This window comes from Oratosquilla oratoria, chromosome 24 (assembly GCF_046742065.1).
Source record: "Oratosquilla oratoria isolate Oo_2021 chromosome 24, ASM4674206v1, whole genome shotgun sequence".
Taxonomy (NCBI): Eukaryota; Metazoa; Arthropoda; class Malacostraca; order Stomatopoda; family Squillidae; genus Oratosquilla; species Oratosquilla oratoria.
This window is the reverse complement of record NC_134800.1, coordinates 21017655-21037654: the sequence shown is the minus strand read 5'-3', so window position 1 is coordinate 21037654 and position 20000 is coordinate 21017655. Positions and strand designations below refer to the sequence as shown.

The 20000-nt window shown below is 48.7% G+C and overlaps 1 protein-coding gene across 1 annotated transcript in view; it reads left to right on the top strand.

Moving 5' to 3' along the window:
• The window catches only part of LOC143038521 (uncharacterized), a 169959-nt gene that overhangs the window by 1459 nt on the left and 148500 nt on the right, over window positions 1-20000 (top strand). The gene's annotated exons all lie outside the window — the stretch shown is intronic.

Here is a 20000-nt window from a genome sequence, read left to right as displayed (position 1 = left end):
CATTCGGTGTGTGTGTGTGTGTGTGTGTGTGTGTGTGTGTGTGTGTGTGTGTGTGTGTGTGTGTGTGTGTGTGTGTGTGTGTGTGTGTGTGTGTGAGTGAGTGAGTGAGTGAGTGAGTGAGTGAGTGAGTGTGAGTGAGTGAGTGAGTGAGTGAGTGAGTGAGTGTGTGAGTGTGTGAGTGTGTGAGTGAGTGAGTGAGTGAGTGAGTGAGTGAGTGAGTGAGTGAGTGAGTGAGTGAGTGAGTGAGTGAGTGAGTGAGTGAGTGAGTGAGTGAGTGAGTGAGTGAGAGAGAGAGAGAGTGAGAGATAGCAAGAAAAAGAAGAGTATGGATAATTATCCGTAACACCAAATGCTGGCAGTGTTGGAAGACAACCATCTTACAACTCCTCGGCACCGTCCCTCGATTTCAGATTTTATGTTTTATCTATTTTTGTTTCAATCTTCCTCTTTTCGCCTCCCGCTTGCGCAGGGAACTGCCGTCACCTCCCCCCCCCCACCAGCTCCCCCCCCCAACCGCCACCGCTTCCAAACTCGGCTGCACTAGACAGCTCAGCCCCCCTCTCCCCCTCCCCCCACCTCCACCCCGCTCACCCGCCTTTGGACGCCTTCACACTACCAACAGCCGCACCGAACTACCAACATTATATATATATATATATATATATATATATATATATATATATATATATATATATATATATATATATATATATTCCAAATGGCTGACGATGTCGATATTTCTAAACACCCCTTTACCATTAAACATTGTCTGACAATACACCCGATCTGTTAGCAGATCATTGTGAATCAAATTCACTTAATCTGCCATTGCTCCTGTGATCTGCCAACGCACTCAGGTCTGTCAACATACCCCTTGTTCTGCCACCACACCCTCGGTCTGCCGAAACTAAGAAATCTAGCAACACGTACAAGCAGGCTGCCAAAACGCTCGTGATGCTCAAAACCGAGCTGTCATCACTCCCTTTACATTAGCCATCAAAATTCCTTTCTTCATCATGCAATACTTCTAGCATCACTGCCAGCATCCCATCTCCAAGACCCCCCCAGCAGCATCATGGACACCAATTCCAATGCTGTAATAGCCAGTGCCAATTTCTGACGTCATGAAAACTTCCGCACGCTGTTGGCATATGGATTCTGCACCACTGACAGAACAATGTCAACTCACCCAGTATCACTGACAATGGCTATAAAAAACGCTGTGGTCAAGGTCTTGAATTGTTGAAAAAAAAACGTCAGTGTTACCAAGAAACTCCGTATAACTTCATTGTCAACAGATCATCATACAGTATCAACGGAAATTCCTGAAAGTCACTGTCGGTTAAATCATTCCTTAAGGTCACTATCGATCAAGTCACCCTTTAAGTTCACTGTCGGCTAAATCGCCCTTTAAGGTCACTGTCAGCTAAATCGCCCTTTAAGGTCACTGCCAGCTAAATCGCCCCTTAAGGTCATTCAGCAAAAAATACCCTTTAAAGTCAGGCAACAAAGTGCTCCTTAAGGTCACTCTGCTAACCCACCCCTTAAGAACACTGTCAACAAAAATGTCCCTTTAAGGTCTAACACACCCATTAAGGTCATTCAGTCATTAAAAAACTCCTCACAAGGTCAGTCAATAAGAGCTCCTTAAGGTCTCTGTCAAGAAAAGCGCTTCGTAAGGTCACTATGGACGAAAGCGCTGTATAATGTTACTCGAAAATTCCTGATAACGTCACTCTCAGCGTCTCTTAAGGTTGCCAACAAAAGACGTCACAATGAAATGTCACAACGTCATTGTCAAAACGACTCCGCAAGTCACCAAAGGTGCCTCTTACGTCACAGACCACCTAATGACGTCACCAACAAAGCATCTTCAATTTGAGCAATGGCTACTCTTGCGTTGTCAATAAGGATGACAACAGCAAAAATCTTAAAGTTGTCACCAACGACGCCATAAATTGCTCCTTCCATGTCACTGACATAATTTCCATCATAAAACTATATACCTCACATTGCTGACAACATAACGTCTCTGACAGCAATACGCCCCGTGTCTCTGACATCAGCAAACTCTCCACGTTAATGACAACACACCCCAGCAGTGGTCCTGCCACCATGACAAATCTCTGCTAAGAATTCCCACCTCGATGACAACGTGAACTTCAGAGCCAAAAACTCGCCCCATCTCGGAGACGTCGCCTCTTGCACCACCACCACCACCACCTCTTCCAACGCACCTGCAACAGCTCTCGCTGTACTACGCACATCAGCCTCCCGGCGTTCCATACGCCACCACACAACTGTCGTCTTAAGAGGCAACACCATTGCCACTGCAAGGCCTTTCTTACTGCAGCAGTGTAATGCCCACCCACCCCCCTCACCCGTACGTGTAGTGTCCTCCTTGTCTGCAGTGCATTCTCGGCATGCAGTGTAATGTTTGCCACACCCCCTCCGTCAAGCAGTGCAATATTTGATACGCCGCCTCCGGCATGCACGGCAGTGTCTTCTCCCCGCCCCCTGGTATTCAGTGCAGTGTCCATTCCCTTTCCCCACAAGCAGTGAGACACGCCCACCCATTCCCTTGCCATACACTTCAGTGCAGTGTCCCCCCCACCTTCTCACCCGTCATGCAGTGTAGTTTCCCCCACGTCATATCCCACCCAATACCCCGGCATGCAGTGCAATGTCCCTCACTCTCTCCCTGGTATGCAGTGCAGTGTCCCCCCTCTCCCTGGCATGTAGTGCAGTGTCCCACGCCCTGCCCGACATGTAGTGCAGTGACGTGCGTGGTACGCGCAGCAGTGTCCAGTGACGCAAGCAGCAGCAGTCTCTTCCAGCAGCGGTTTCGATTTTTGTCGCCGAGTACTGCCACCCAGCGTCTCCCCCCTTCCCCCTTTCCCCCATCTGCCTGCCTCCAGCTCCAGCGACGTCTGCCACCACCAACCATCTGACATTCTCCCCAATGCCTGACAACAGTCATGAGGCAGACGCTGACCTCTCCTTGTCTGCCTGCCTGTCGACCGCCCCCAAAGCCCCCCCCGCGCCCCCCAACTAGCCTCCTTTTGGCTGTCGCCTCCGGGAACTACGCTTACCCTTCCCCCCCTTCCCCTCCCCTCCAGCATTTCCCCTCTAGCAATGTTCAGCTCTCCCCCCCTTTCCTCTCCTTCCCCCCCATTTTCTTCCCCCCTTTCCTATCCTCTCCCCTTCCACTTCATTGGTAAATGTCTACACTGCAGCTTCCCGCCCCTCCGTTTCCCCCCTTCAACCCCCTTTCCCCCCTCCCCCCTTCTTCAGTCTCCCTAACCCCCATTGTTATCACCCTGCGGTCACCCTTCCACCCGGTGGGTCCCCCGACCCCTTCTTCCCCTCCCAGCCATGGACGGTGTGTGTGTGTGCGTGTGCGCGTGTGTGTTGTGTTGTATGTATGTATGTATGTATATATGTATAGCCCCCGGACACTATCCACTAGAGTCCATGGGCCCTTCTGAGCAGAAGACTAATATGTTCTTAACCAGAAACAAATGTGTAAAGGGCTGACTGGGACGAGTGTCGCAAATTGCTGTGGCCACCCCTCGAACGAGTTAAACACTATTTCATATCCAGACCAAAGTTTGTGAAGATTGTCGCAAAGTTGAAAGGGTACATGGGTGGGGGACGGGGGTGTGGGGGTACTCTATTAATTCCCCCCGGACGCCCTGTACACCTCTGGAGATCCCCTGTGGCTTTGGTTCTTCCTTCACACCTCCCCCCCCGGTTGTTCTTTGTTGTTCTTTGTTGTTCTGCCCGTCCGATCTGTCTCTTCTTCATTGCAGATTTACGTGGCACAAGCACGCATGCACACGCATTTATGAAACACACACACACACACACACACACACACACACACACACACACACACACACACACACACACACACACACACACACACACACACACACACACACGGCTCGACGACGCAGTGGTAGCGTTCGTAACCGCTACTCCAGCGGTCCGATTTCGAATCCCGCGCAGGGCTGAAATAATTTCATTATCGCTACGCAGTGAGCCTTCACCCCAATTCTCGTAGGCGGGGATTTTGTGTGTGTGTGTGTGTGTGTGTGTGTGTGTGTGTGTGTGTGTGTGTGTGTGTGTGTGTGTGTGTGTGTGTGTGTGTGTGTGTGTGTGTGTGTGTGTGACACACACACACACACACACACACACACACACACACAAGTACACACACACAAGTGTACACACACACAAGTACACACACACGTACACACACACACGTACACACACACACGTACACACACACACACAAGTACACACACACGCACAATTACACACACGTACACACACACACAACTACGCGCACACACACAAGTAAACACACAAGTAAACACGCAAGTACACACACAAGTACACACACACACAAAGTATACACACAAGCACACACACAAACACATACACACAAGCACACACAAACACACACACAAGCACACACAATCACAAGCATAAGTACAAGCAAACACACAAGCACACGCACACACACAAGCACACACAAGCACACACACAAGAACACACACAAAAGCACACACACATACGCACAAGTGCGCACACACAAGCACAAGCATACACACACAAGCACACACACACACAAGCACAAGCACACACACAAGCACAAGCACACACACAAGCACAAACACACAAGCACACACACACAAGCACACACACACAAGGACAAACACACACAAGCACAAACACACACAAGCACAAACGCACACAAGCACAAACACACATGCACACACGCACACAAGCACACATGCGCACAAGTACACACGCGCACAAGCACACACACACACAAGCACACACAAAAACACACACACAAGCACACACACTAGCACATGCACAAGCAAACACACGCAAACACATGTACAAGCACACATGTACAAGCACACATACACACAAGCACACATACAAGCACAAATATAAGCACACATACACACAAGCACACATACACACAAGCACACATACACACAAGCACACATACACACAAGCACACATACACACAAGCACACATACACACAAGCACACATACACACAAGCACACATACACACAAGCACACATACACACAAGCACACAAACACACAAGCACACAAGCACACATACACACAAGCACACATACACACAAGCACACATACACACAAGCACACATACACACAAGCACACATACACACAAGCACACATACACACAAGCACACATACACAGAAACATAAGCACACACACAAGCACACACAACCACACATATACACACAAACACAAGCACAAGCTCGCGCACACACAAGCTCGCACACACACAAGCTCGCACACATACAAGCATACACACACACAAGCGCCCACACACACAAGCGCGCACACACACAAGCGCACACACACACAAGCGCGCACACACACAAGCGCGCGCACACACACGCACACACACACACACACACACACACACACACACACACACACAAGCACAGATGCACAAGTACACACGCACAAGCACACAGGCATACACAAGCACACACGCATACACAAGCACACACAAGCGCACATACACACAAGCAGATATACAAGCACACACACAAGCGCGCGCACACACAAGCGTGCACACAAGTGCACTCACACACAAACACACGTATACAAGCACACGTACACAAGCACACGTACACAAGCACACACGCACGCACAACCACACACGCACAAGCACACACGCACACCGGCGGTACCTGGTTCGAATCCTGCTCAGGGCTGAAATTATTTCAGTATCGCTGCGCTTCGAGTCGTTACTCCAACTCTCATGGTCGGGGAGTTGGGGGGTGTATGTGCGTGTAAGGTCAGCATTACCCATAGATCGGTCATACGAGCTCTAAGCTCTCTTCCGGGAGGGAAATAGCTGTCGATCACGAGTCCAACACGTGATCCAAAGACCAAGGTGAATCACAAGCACACACGCAGGACACACGCACAAGCACGCATGCACAAGCACGCATGCACAAGCACGCATGCACAAGCACGCATGCACAAGCACACGCACAGGCACGCACGCACAAGCACGCACGCACACATACACACGCACACACGCGCGCGCACACACACAAGCACACACACAAGCACACACACACAAGAACACACACACACAAGCACACACACACAAGAACACACACACACAAGAACACACACACACAAGAACACACACAAGCACACATACACACACACACACACACAAGCACGCACACACACACAAGCACGCACACACACACAAGCCCGCGCACACACACAAGCACGCGCACACACACAAGCACGCACACATAAGCACGCACACATACACACACACACACGCACACAAGTACACACACACAAGTACACACACACACACACAAGTACACACACACACACAAGTACACACACACACACAAGTACACACACACACACACACACACACACACACACAGACACACACACACACACACACACACACACACACACACACACACACACACACACACACACACACACACACACACACACACACACACACACACACACACACACACACACACACACAACGTTCTTTTCATTCAAACAGCGTACTAATTTGCCATAGAGAAATCTTGATAAATAACATTCCCTCTTCCCCCCCTTTGCCCTTCATCAGTAATGCCCTCTAGCCCCGCCCCCCATCCCCTTCCTTTACTCCCCCCCCCCGACTCCTTTGTTCTGTGACCCCCCCTACCCCTTGTATCGTACACTCAAGCCACAAATCTCCCCCTTCCCCTTCCCCTCCTCCCTTCCCCCTCCCCCTCCCCCCTAACCTCTCCCCTTCTCTCTCCCCTCTTCCAGCTGCACTGTCATAGATTTATCGTTGGCCGGATCACGTTCAGATTTTTAACTAATAGCAAACTATTCTACCACAGATTTTAACCCGATTACTATTTTCGTCGGGCAAAGATGAGGAGTCCAGCCTTGGTAAAATTGTCTGGCATAGGGCTCTTGGCGTAGCAAATATCCATAGTATGAATATGTCGGTCATTGTTGTACCCTACACACACACACACACACACACACACACACACACACACACACACACACACACACACACACACACACACACACACACACACACACACACACACACACACACACACACACATCTGCGATTGCGTGTATGTATTATATATATATATATATATATATATATATATTTATATATTTTTATATAAATACATAAATACACACACACACACAGCCCTCTCCCGTTCATTTTCTCTCCCTCCTCGTCCCCACGTCCTTCCGATTCTTGGTCTACATCCCTCCCATCCAGTAGATCTCGGCGCAGCCTGAAGCCACACCTGCTACCCAGGCCAGGGCTGCTACAGGCAGCCATAACCCGGGTCTGCTCCCAAGCCACGGTGTCCAGAGCGATATTACACGCACAAATTTCACCCTAATCGCAGGCACCATCGCCACACAGCTCCTACGCCTCCGGTTACGCTACTGTAGGCTTCCTTGGCTGTGGCTGATATCCTCTCTATCTGCACTTTCCACCCTATCAAGGCACTGCACCCTGCACCCCGTATCGCACGCTTAATCTCTTCCACACCCTTCACCCTTCTTGCCGCACCCTTCCTGCCGCATATCCTCACCCTTCCTGGCGCATATCTTCACCCTTCCTGCCGCATATCTTCACCCTTCCTGCCGCACACTTCACCCTTCCCCCCACCCTACCCCCGCCACCTGCCTCGTCGCAAGAAAAAAATAAGTGCCCCCCCCCACCTTTACTCCCGCCACCAACCGCTGCGAGCGTTCTCCCTCCTTCCTCCTCCGCCTCCTCTTCCTCTTCCTCCTCCTCCGCCTCCTCTTCCTCCTCCGCCTCCTCTTCCTCCTCCGCCTCCTCTTCCTCCTCCGCCTCCTCTTCCTCCTCCGCCTCCTCTTCCTCCTCCGCCTCCTCTTCCTCCTCCGCCTCCTCTTCCTCCTCCGCCTCCTCCTCTTCCTCCTCCGCCTCCTCTTCCTCCTCCGCCTCCTCTTCCTCCTCCGCCTCCTCTTCCTCCTCCGCCTCCTCTTCCTCCTCCGCCTCCTCATCCTCCTCTGCCTTCTCTTCCTTCTCAGCCTCCTCTTGCTCCTCCGTCTCTTCTTCATCCTCCACCTCCTCGCCTTCATCCTCCACCTCCTCTTCTCCATCCTCCACCTCCTCTTCTCCATCCTCCACCTCCTCTTCTCCATCCTCCACCTCCTCTTCTCCATCCTCCACCTCCTCTTCTCCATCCTCCACCTCCTCCTTTTCTTCACACTCCACCTCTTCTTCATCCTCCACCTCCTCCTCCACCTCCTGTTCCTCCTCGTTTTTTTCTACTTTTTTTTCCTCGTTTTTCTCTTCGCTCTCGTCTTTTCTCTTCGCCCTCGTCTTTTCTCCTCGTGTTTCTCGTTTTTTTTTCGTCTTCATGTTCTCCTCATCTTTCCCCCGTTTTTCCTCCTCGTCTTTCTCTTCTTTTCTCCTCGTCTTCATTCTCGTCTTTGTTTTTTTTTCTACTTTCTTGTCTTCGTCTTTTTCTCGTCTTTTCTTTTCGTCTCTCTTCCTCCTCGTCTTTCTCTCGTTTTTCTGCACGTCCTCTTCTTCGTCTTTCTCTCGTCTTTTCTCTTAGTCTTCTCTCCTCGTCATTTTCTCAATTTTTTTCATCCTAATCCTTGTCCTTTGTCTTTTCTCCTCCTCGCTGTCCTCGTCCTCCACGTTCTCGCCCTCGTCGTCCTCGTTCTCGTCCTCCACATCCTCCTCCTCAACCTCGTCCTCCTAGTCTTCCATGTCCTCCTCCTCCTTCTCCTTCAATAGGTCCCCCGGCTGGGAGAAATTCCAGTCTCCTCCTTCCTGTCCCATCCCCGCCTTAAGGCTGCTACTTCAGATATTGACTTCTTGCCTTAGCATGGTAGCAGGGATAGTTTCTCGTTCTCCTTTTGACTGAGAAGGCAGAGCCGTACCCATGGGGGGGGGAGGGATTTTTCAACTTTTTTAGCTTCTACATTTTCTGATAACCACCCCCACCAATTTGGTGAGGTAGTTACAAAAAAAAAAAAAAAAAAAAAAAAAAATATTATATATATATATATATATATATTTTTATATATTATTTTTTCAATTTACAGAGGGTAGTTGCATTCCCAACCCCGCTTCCCCCACCCCCCAGAGGGCACTGCACTGGAAGGGATGACCTAAACTGAATAAAATCAATTGGCGGCACCCATAATGAAAACGCTACGGCGGCGGTCTTGCCCAAACCGGCGGCAGGTGATTTTATTCAGGAGTGGTTGGGTTGGGGGGGCTGGCCTGTGGCATAGGAAGCCTCAGCTTCCCGCTGTCAGACCTCTTGGATTAGCTCGCAACGGGCGATTTCGATCATTTGCGTTAAGTTCCTTCGAGGGCTAAGTTGGCACGCGACAGCAAACCAACTTGACTGATGAACGCCATCTTCATGGCGTCAGGTGCTGGAAAGCCTCAAAGTCATACCCTGGATATCTGTCGAAGTTGTGTAGTACCTTTCCCGGTAACTTCTTTCTTCCTGGTGCTTCGTTTCGTGTACTCACAGATCCTCTCTCCTGGTGTTTGGAATAATTCCTTTCAGCGTTGCCGATGCCAGTTAGAAAGATGACACTACCACTAACATCTCTGCCATCACCATTGACGCTGTTTCCGCTATATCTACCTCCACCTCCACCGACCCTCCATCACTGTCTCCACGTTCTCCTTCCCATAAAATAACTTGAAGAGATCGTACGACCTCTCCAGCGAAACCACTTCAGGAGTCCTCCTCTTCTACTTTGTCCTCGTCCTCCTCCTCCTTCTTCGTCTCGGAAGATATCGCAGCGGAGGACTAGCGCGCACCACACAAACTTCTCTCGTAAAATAACATGAACCCTTTCCTTATTCTTGTCATTCCTCTTTCCCTCCCCTTTCGTCTTTCTTGCTCTTCCACCTTCCCTACTCTTCCACCTTCCCTACTCTTCCACCTTCCCTGCCCTTCCGCCTACCCTACCCTTCTACCTACCCTGCCCTTCCACCTTCCCTGCCCTTCCACCTTCCCTGCCCTTCCACCTTCCCTGCCCTTCCACCTTCCCTGCCCTTCCACCTTCCCTGCCCTTCCACCTTCCCTGTCCTTCCACTTTCCCTGCCCCTCCACCTTCCCTGCCCTTCCACCCCCCTGTCCTTCCACTTTCCCTTCTTCCTTTCCAGCTCTGACCTTTCCGTTGCATCTTGTCTATTTCTTTCTCCATTCTTCTACCCTTGCATTTTTTTTTCTTCCTCTTCATCATTTTTTGCGCCCTTCCCCTGTCACCGAGTGGCGCCCTTCCGTCGACGCTTTTTCCCTTCATTTCACAACGCAGCGTATCCGGACCGCCTTCGTCCGGGGAATTTCCGGTATTTTGATGCCCGACACCCCCTGCGTCTCTCCTCTACCTGTTTCGTTATGCAACCAGCGGACTTTATCACGACAGCGAGCACGCAGGCACAAGAAGTATTGTCACAGGATCCAGAACGTTTCCCTCGTGTCATTCATTAGTCAAAAGTTTATTTATTTATTTGTTTAAAATGTAGTCAAGACTGTACTGTACTTGGCGCTTGAGTTCTGCACTGACGTCGAATTTGTGGGTGAAACTCCTCCTTGATTTTTTCGACCACACTGCCTTCGTGGAAACCATTGTCACATGACGAGCCTATCGTCCTCGGCAAATGTATTTAAAAGAAAAAAAAAGAATCTTTGCAGATTTGTAACAGCGTAGTGCGCGCGCCCTCCTCCGCCTCCCCCCCTCTCCCTCCTCCCTGGTACTCCGTCGCCGCCGCCGCCGCCGCCTGATGATTCCGCCCCAGCGCCAGGCTAACTCTCGCGACATCAATACCAGGTCCTCCCCCTCCTTCTCCTCCCTCCCCCCTCCCCTCACCACCTCATCTCACCTCACAACCTTCCTCTCCCTCCCCGCTCCTCTTTCCCTCTCCCTTCCTCTCCCCCACCCCTCTTCCCCCCACCTCTCTTCCCCCCTTATCCTCTCCCCTTTGCCTCTCCCGTCCACCTTCACTCCTCCCCTTTCCCCCGTGCCCCTCGCCTCCCTCCCCCTCACCCCATCCCATCCAGATTCTTTCCCAATCTCCTTCCCTCCCCTCCCCCTTGCCCCTCCTCTCCTCTCCCCACCCCTTCCCCTTCCCCCTCCCCTCCTCTCCCCTCACCACCCCTTGCCCCTCCTTTCCCCTCCCCTCCCTCCTTGCCCCTCCCCTCCCTCCTTGCCCCTCCCCTCCCTCCTTGCCCCTCCCCTTCTCCTCTCCCCATCCCTTGCCCCTCCCCTTCTCCCCTCCCCATCCCTTCCCCCTCCACTCCCCCTTGCCCTTCACCTTTCTCCCCTCCCCTCTCCTCCCCCGTGTTCCTCCTCTCCTCTCCCCACCCCTATCCCCCTCCTTCCCTATACCCTTCCCACTCCTTCCCCCTTCCCACCCCTTCCCCCTCCTCACCCCTTCCCCCTCCTCACCCCTTCCCCTTTCTCACCACTTCCCCCTTCTCACCCCTTCCCCCTTCTCATCCCTTGCCTCTTCCCTGCCCTTGCCCCCTCACCTCCCCTTCCCCCTTCCCTCACCTCCCCTTCCCTCACCTCCCCTATCCACCTCCTCCCCTCACCTCCCCTATCCCCCTCCTCCCCTATCCCCTTCTCCTTCCTTGCCCTGTCCCTCCCCTTCCCCTCACCTCCCCTTCTCCTCCCCTTCCTCTCCCCTCCTCCTCCCCTTGCTTTCCCCTCCTCCTCCCCTTCCTCTCCCCTCCTCCTCCCTTTGCTCTCCCCCCTCCCCTTGCTTTCCCCTCCTCCTCCCCTTCCCTCCCCTCCTCCTCCCCTTCCCTCCCCTCCTCCTCCCCTTCCCTCCCCTCCTCCTCCCCTTCCCTCCCCTCCTCCTCCCCTTCCCTCCCCTCCTCCTCCCCTTCCCTCCCCTCCTCCTCCCCTTCCCTCCCCTCCTCCTCCCCTTCCCCCCCTTGTCCTTCCCCTTCCCCTCCCTCTTGCCCCTTGCCTTTCTCCCCCTCCCCTTTCCCCTTCCTACTCCACTTTGACCTTCCCATCGTCCACGTCGTGCCTCCTCTTCTTATCCTTGTTTTCTATGCTTCCCTTACTCTCTTGACTTCGCCTTCCAATCTCTTTCTGTCTGTCTGTGAACTACACTATCCTCCTCTTGAAAAAAAAAGTCTGCCTTACTTCATCTATATTTCAATTTTGTAATATGTTCCAAATCTTCCTTTTCCCCATTCCAGTTCTCCAGCTGCCAAGTCTTGCCCTGCTTCCTATAGTGAGACCGTGTAGATCTTGGACAGACTCACCTATGTTGACAGTAAAGTCTGGGGTTCAATCCTGGAAGTCCATAGCTGACTTACATACATACATATATACATACATACATACATACATACATAGATATACCAAGGCTTTTTCCCCCTTACAAGGGAGGTAGCCTGACTTAATATGGCTGAAGGAGTTGTGGATACCCTCGCACGGGCGATCCTACGCTGTAGGCACATCCTTAGAAAGACAAAGGTCCGTGTCTTCAAAACAAAGACCTTGAGATCCCTATCCGGTACGGATATGAGTCTTGAACCCAGGCCACGGACTTGAAGTCGTGTCTGTGCGCTTTCGGAGGCTCATGGAACGCCACTGGAGAGATCGAGTGTCGAACTGGGACAAATTCGATGGTGCTGACATGGGACAAGTTATGTGCCTTATCGTCGAGCGCTAGCTGAGGCACCACGGTCATGAGAATTGATAGAGTAGACGGGTCCCAGGTGACGTCCGCACATTTTGTCGTTGTTTTGGACAAATAGAATGTACCTGGAGGTAGTAGAGATGGATCTGGAGCCTTCCTGGAGGCTTGTCAAGGTTGATTCTCAGGGCTGATGCTAGGGCCTGGGGGAGAAGGACAAGTGCGGTTGTACGCTATTGTTTTTGTCATCATCATGATCATCATCATGATAATGATTATCATTATCATAATCACTGTCATAATCACTATCATAATCGATATCATCATTATCATCATCAAAATCATCATAATCATCATAATCATCATCATAATCATCATTGTCATCATCATAATCATCATTGTCATCATCATCATTGTCATTATCATCATCATTGTCATTATCATCATCATTGTCATTATCATCATCATTGTCATTATCATCATCATCATTACCATCATCATCGTCATCATCATTACCATCATCATCGTTATCATCATTACCATCATCATCGTTATCATCATTACCATCATCATCGTTATCATCATTACCATCATCATCATCATCATCATCGTTATCATCATCATCTTGCGGGGATGATCGTATTTTATTTCGGCCCTAATGGTTCACTGTTGAACCGACCTACCCTTGAGAACATATCACGACGGCATCTTGTTGTCGAATGACAAGCACGAAAGCAATTCTCGAGAAATTGCGAGAGGATTAAAAAAAAGTCTGTAAAGGTTCCCCTACAAACATTATGCTCTGTCTGCGGTCTCGACACAAGTGATCTGCAACAAGAAAGTGACCTTGAAGGGTGGTCTTCTTCCCAGAAACAAGTCCCTGATCTTTTCTACAGCTTCTGATGCAGAAGACCCAAAGAGCTCCAGATTATTCCAGTTTTATTTCGTAGTGTCTGCCTGGGACCAATTGCTGAAGGTGCAGAATACCTGTGCTTGTGGTTACAAGACTGGAATTCGGCCCACTGCAGTTGGACGGCGCGAAGTGTTCTTCTATTGGTCACACCAACACTTTGGCCAACAGCTTCTGCTCCAGAATGATGGATCTTATAGTGACGGAAAAGGAAGAGGAGGAAGAGGAAGATGGTCTAGCAGTTTTCCTTATAAAGCTGAGGAACTTGGGTGCTGTAGCAAAAACATGTCTGGCGTCGGTCGTTACCAGGTAACGGGTGGAATATTGTCATACTTACCCAGTTTCTGCGTGCCAATGCGTCGTAAATACTCGAAATTAAGCGCACTCTGGCTTCGTGACGTCATGTCGTCGGATCGACTGGACGCTCGCTCGAGTTTGTTACAAAGGAGTTGTTCTGTTATACTATTTGGTTGCATCTCGTAGTGGAGAAGAAAATAATAAAAACATATCTAGGCCAGCAAATACAAGAAGGGAAGAACAGACCTGAGAATTTTATGATTAATTCTTAGATGGTGAGGTTTCCCACACAAATCGCCAGAAGAAAAAAAATCGTCGTTGTTTATAGGTCAACAAATAAAGATCTCCGTTCGACATAAAGAAAAGGTCTTGATCGCTTTCGTCCACTACAGGACCACCGGCATAACCGCTCTAGACAAACTTTGTACTTCACACAGGCTTGGTAAAGTTGTATGGATAGTGTGAATTTATTATAGTTGTGAATATAGTCAGTCAGCCCACTTATGCAGATGAGTTGTTGGAACTGAAATACGACACTGGTATATCGCACCGCTGGTGGAAAGATGGATTGAGAGGTCTGGAAAGTATGGGTTGAACAAATTGATGATTCTTCAGGGACACTGTCGGAAACCTGTCAGGAACGCTCCCGTGGTATGTCCATGACACGCCCTGGCTCGATGTCATGGTCTCAGATCTTCTTAGCCCGAACCTGTTAATGTAACTTTTCTACACGAGATTTAAAAAAATATACATGCGCTCGTTTTTAATGCATGTTTGGAATTAATGTAGAAATATAAAATTTTATATTTCTATATTAATTCCTTTTTTTTTTCTTCTTCTTCTTCTTGAGGAAATAAATGATGCAAATCTTCTGTGGAGCCATTTTTTATCTTGTCCGTTTTTGGCCCGGCAGGAATTGCCTCCGAAGAAAACTGCAATTTTTCATTTGAAAGAAGTTCCAAGTTCTCAAACTATCTTAGAGCCCCTTCAATACGGAGGCGTACTTAGTAGATCCTGTCCTGGGAACTCCAGCATTTTGGGGTCTCGGTCAGTGAAGGTCCCTTTCAAGCCAGTGGTCCCCCCTCTCTTTTTCTTTCTCGCTGTCTTGCTCTTTCTCGCTCTCTCATTCTCTTTCTCTCTCTCTCTAACTCTCATATCCCCCTCTCTCTCTCTCTCTCTCTCTCTCTCTCTCTCTCTCTCTCTCTCTCTCTCTCTCTCTCTCTCTCTCTCTCTCTCTCTCTCTCTCTCTCTCTCTCTCTCTCTCTCTCTCATATCCTCTCTCTCATATCCTCTCTCTCTCTCATATCCTCTCTCTCTCATATCCTCTCTCTCTCTCTCATATCCTCTCTCTCTCTCTCATATCCTCTCTCTCTCTCTCATATCCTCTCTCTCTCTCTCTCTCTCTCTCTCTCTCTCTCTCTCTCTCTCTCTCTCTCTCTCTCTCTCTCTCTCTCATATCCTCTCTCTCTCTCTCTCATATCCTCTCTCTCTCTCTCTCATATCCTTCTCTCTCTCTCTCATATCCTCTCTCTCTCTCTCTCTCTCTCTCTCTCTCTCTCTCTCTCTCTCTCTCTCTCTCTCTCTCTCTCTCTCTCTCTCTCTCTCTCTCTCTCTCTCTCTCTCTCTCTCTCTCTCTCTCTCTCTCTCTCTCATATCCTCTCTCTCTCATATCCTCTCTCTCTCTCTCATATCCTCTCTCTCTCTCTCATATCCTTTCTCTCTCTCTCTCATATCCTCTCTCTCTCTCTCTCTCTCTCTCATATCCTCTCCCTCTCATATCCTCTCTCTCTTTCATATCTTCTCTCGTATCCTCTATCTCGTATCCTTTCTCTCTCGTATATTCTCTCTGTCTGTCTCTCTCTCCATCTCTCTGTCTCTATCTCTCCATCTCTCTCTCTTACATGGAAAAACTTCTTAAAAGTACATTGCAATGTTGAAGTTGTGCTAAAATTAAGGAAATTTATTCGTTCGCGTCGCGAAAGGTTGGGGAATGTGTGGAGGACGTGATGCTCCTCAACAGAACAAAACTGTCCTTTCTTACTCGGGACGAAAATACCGAGGACCTGCCAGTCATTAACCCTGTCCGTGCCGGATGGCACATCTCTCTCTCTTCCTGGCACCAGGCGGACCATTTCATTCACCTACGCGGCGCCCAAGAGACACTTTTAGGCTAAGGGGACCGTGAACACCTCTCATGCAGTGGCGCGCTGTATGCATGCTTTGTGGGGAAGTATACAAAAATGAAACTGAAGTACATGAAGTAGAGCCATATTAGAGAGTCTGTAACCGTCAGTTGATCAACCTCGGGACAACAATCTTTGTTACTGCCCCAGCATCCTATCACTGTTGTAAACGTACCTGAGAATTGCAGTGTAGCAAGAATGATACCAGTATTCGTGGGAGACGTTACTGCCCCAGCATTAGTTGCTGCCCCCAGCATTCTATCACTATTGTAAATATATCTGAGAATTGCAGTGTAGCAAGAACGATACTTCGTGGGTGCCGTCCATTGCCAGTCAGTGAAAGTGCAAAACTGTAGGCGCACTTCAGAATCCCGCTGTGCCAAGTGAACCACAACACTGTGTGTGTGTGTGTGTGTGTGTGTGTGTGTGTGTGTGTGTGTGTGTGTGTGTGTGTGTGTGTGTGTGTGTGTGTGTGTGTGTGTGTGTGTGTGTGTGTGTGTGCGTGCATGCATGCGCGCGTGCGTGTGCGAGGAAAGGAAGAGACACAAGAATCCCGGGACGTGATTGGTTCGACACGAGGTAAACTCGAGACAACGACAACAGACCGTCGTCACGGAAATGAAGATGGAAACTTTATAACGAGTTCGAGGATTTGATGGTGGGCACGCGCGGCGGTCGCCGGGTGTGGGTGAGCCAAAAAAGTACCAACCATCGCCTCTCATGACTTCAATTTCTGTGTACTGTGAACCTCGTCTCTATTTTAATCCCCTTTGCATATAAATATAATTGTCACCTGAAGTTTGTGGTCATATTGTCTAGATTAATCTATTTCATTATCATCTGTGTGTTTGAATGATGGACTCCATTTCTGCTCAGCGCACGACAATGGCGCAAGATTATCCACAAGGACAGAAGCGCTAGTAAACTCTAACAGCAATCCTCGGCAGGTGGTTTCCCTTGGCGTAATATGATCGCTTGGCAACAGCCAGAGTAAGTGAATGGAGTAAAACGATGCACACAATCAGAACTGTGAGCCCCAGAAGTACTTATTATCAAGTATGTAGCACACACCAATGACCTTTTCCTTTCCTTACAAGACGGGGTGTGGTTGGATGGTGGGGACAGTCGAAGCATGACTAGACTCTTGACGAAAGGAAAATACAGAAAGGGGAATGAGGAGAAATCGCAACAAAATATAAAAGATGCAGATGTAAGTATCGGTCCAGCATTTCTACCTTTCTCTAAAAGGAAGGAAGGACTTGATACTGAAGTAGCTGGTGAAACTGCTACCGTGCAGAAAAGGAAGTACCTTGTAAAAATAATTGTTGTACATGTAAATAGAAATTAAGAAAAATTGCTGAAAGCGATGTAGTTCCAGACAATATATGGAATGAATGTGGCTTTTTTCACGACTTGCATGATAAAAGACCCACAACGAGTGTATCTTGTTCTGATGATTTCGATCCCAGCAAAGGTTGCTTGAACAGATTTGTAAAGGACGATGTTTGATATTAAAGTTGTGATTGATCATGGCGAAGCTAGTAATGCAGAAATAAAAAAAATGATCCCTTTTAACGTAAAGAAAATTATTTTGAATTCGAGGAGTTTAATGAGAATTGATTTTCATTTTTTACGCCGTGAAAACTGAAATCCTTTAAAAAGATACATCTGGTTTAGATGGATTTAAAGATAAAAAGATGGGTTTTGACCGATATAGGAAGATGGTGAACTGGAGAAATTCAATTAGGCAAGAGGTCTGCAACGCAGACAGGTGGCTGGTGCGTCTGTGACTTCGAGTTGTAGAAGAGGAAGAGGAGCAGGAGGAAGAGGAAGATTGTCTTCCAGGTGGCTGGTGCATCTGTGACTTCGAGTTGTAGAAGAGGAAGAGGAGCAGGAGGAAGAGGAAGATTGTCTTCCAGGTGGCTGGTGCATCTGTGATTTAGAGTTGTAGAGGAGGGGGAGAGGAGGAGGAGGAAGAAGATTGTCTTCCTCAAGTTTTCAGTGTTTAAAAAAACTGACCTCTTCTGGATAAGAGTCCCCAGAAGGACTTGGATGACAGCGGAAGAGACTTTTCTTACTTGACTTAGACCTACGAAAGATAGACTTGGGCTGTTATTGGGAGCCAATACCTCTGGGTATTTCAAGGTCAAAGTGATTGTAAGTTTACCTTTGAAGTCTCTCAAAGCGTTTAACCAGGAAAGGCTTGTTCAAAGGAATCGAGACATTTCAAGGGGAGAAGCTCTAATAAATGGATTTATGAAGTGTTTGTCCATCACTGAAGACCTATCTGGAGAAGAACATGTTTCCTCTGAAGGCACTGCTGCTGCTGCTAGATAAAGCACAAGGACATCATACAGAACTTGCTGTATCTCTGGAGGCCCAGTTTAACTTTGTTTCAGTCGAGTTTCTGCTGCCCAGTACCATTTTTCTGCTGCTGGAGCCCATGGACCAGCAAGTTGTTTCCAGTTCTAGATTTTTTGAACCAAGAAGATGATTGCCAAGTACTTCCAGGCAACTTTCCACCACTAAAGGAAAGTTAACCTGGATTGTCTTATTGTTCCAGGATTGTTAGTCATTAGGCATGTCTTATCGGCGGCTGAATCTGATGTGGAGGAATCTATAGGTCTATGCCAGCCATGAATGAAACATTGATGCTAGTGATATGGACCAGGAATGTCACGGTGTGGGTTATTTGGTTTTAAAGTTAAATACGAGAATATTGTGGGAAGTGAATTAAGCAATCGAAAATCAAAAAAGGGAGATGACAGGAAAAATCCAGGAATTAGAGAAGGCGAAAGTGCAAGATAGTGAAGAGGAGGATCACTAGGAAGTTATCCTTGCAGTACCTGAAGACCTGGAGAACCTACTCTATATAGGCTTGACCTCTCCGTTACTAAAGTTAACAAGAAGTCTGCCGGCAGCCGGAACAAATGGGAGAATGTCACCCGTTACGGATTGCTGTAAAAAAAAATAATAAAATAATAGTGAAAAATGGACCCTGACAGTGGGGAGACTGGGCTAATAACATACAAGCTCGAAGGTCAGGCACTAAGTTACTTCAGGAACTTGGCAGAAGCAATCAACTTTAGGTGTTTTCTTCAGGAGACGCAAGAAGCCACGAACACAAACTTTGGATTTCGAAGGCCCTCCTGACATTTTGATGAAGCGAGTCTCGTTCTTCTAACCATTGACCCAGACTCTCCCACCCCCACCCCCACCCCACCCCCCACTCTCCATCATCTCCGCTATTCTTTCCTCTCATTCTTCAGCAACAGCTCCAGTTCTCTAAAATATTTTTTTCACTTGTCCACTTGTACCTTTTCCATAATTATAGTTCAGGTAATTGAGTGATTTGTTTTTATTTTCGTTTTTTTCTTTAGGGGTATGGTTGGAAAACATCACCATGGCTGTTGTTCAGGCAAAATCAGATTCATTCAGCATAGACTATCACGATGCATTTATCTTTGAAGGAATAGATTATCGTGGCGCGTGTATGTATGCGTACGTGCGTGCGCGCCTGTCACTGCCTGCTGTCTGTCTGTCTGTCTGTCTTTTCATCTTTTGTACCCCATGAACTATCTAAAGAATCAGCTCAAGAACCCATCTGCATGAACCCCTTTTATGTAATACGAAAAGGGGGGGGGGCGCACGTAAAGTCACTCAGCTGGGACTGAAATAGTCACTTTGGTGCTCTTTGCTCGGGGATGGGGCAAATGGCAGTCAGCAGTGGCCCTGAGGGAATAGGCTTGAATGTTATCTCTTTACAGTAAATGGAAACGGCGCGTTTGCAACTTGGGTTGAGAGTCGGCGTGCAAAGCACAGCTGTCTCATCCAGTCTATCACACACATACACACGCGCGCGCGAACACACA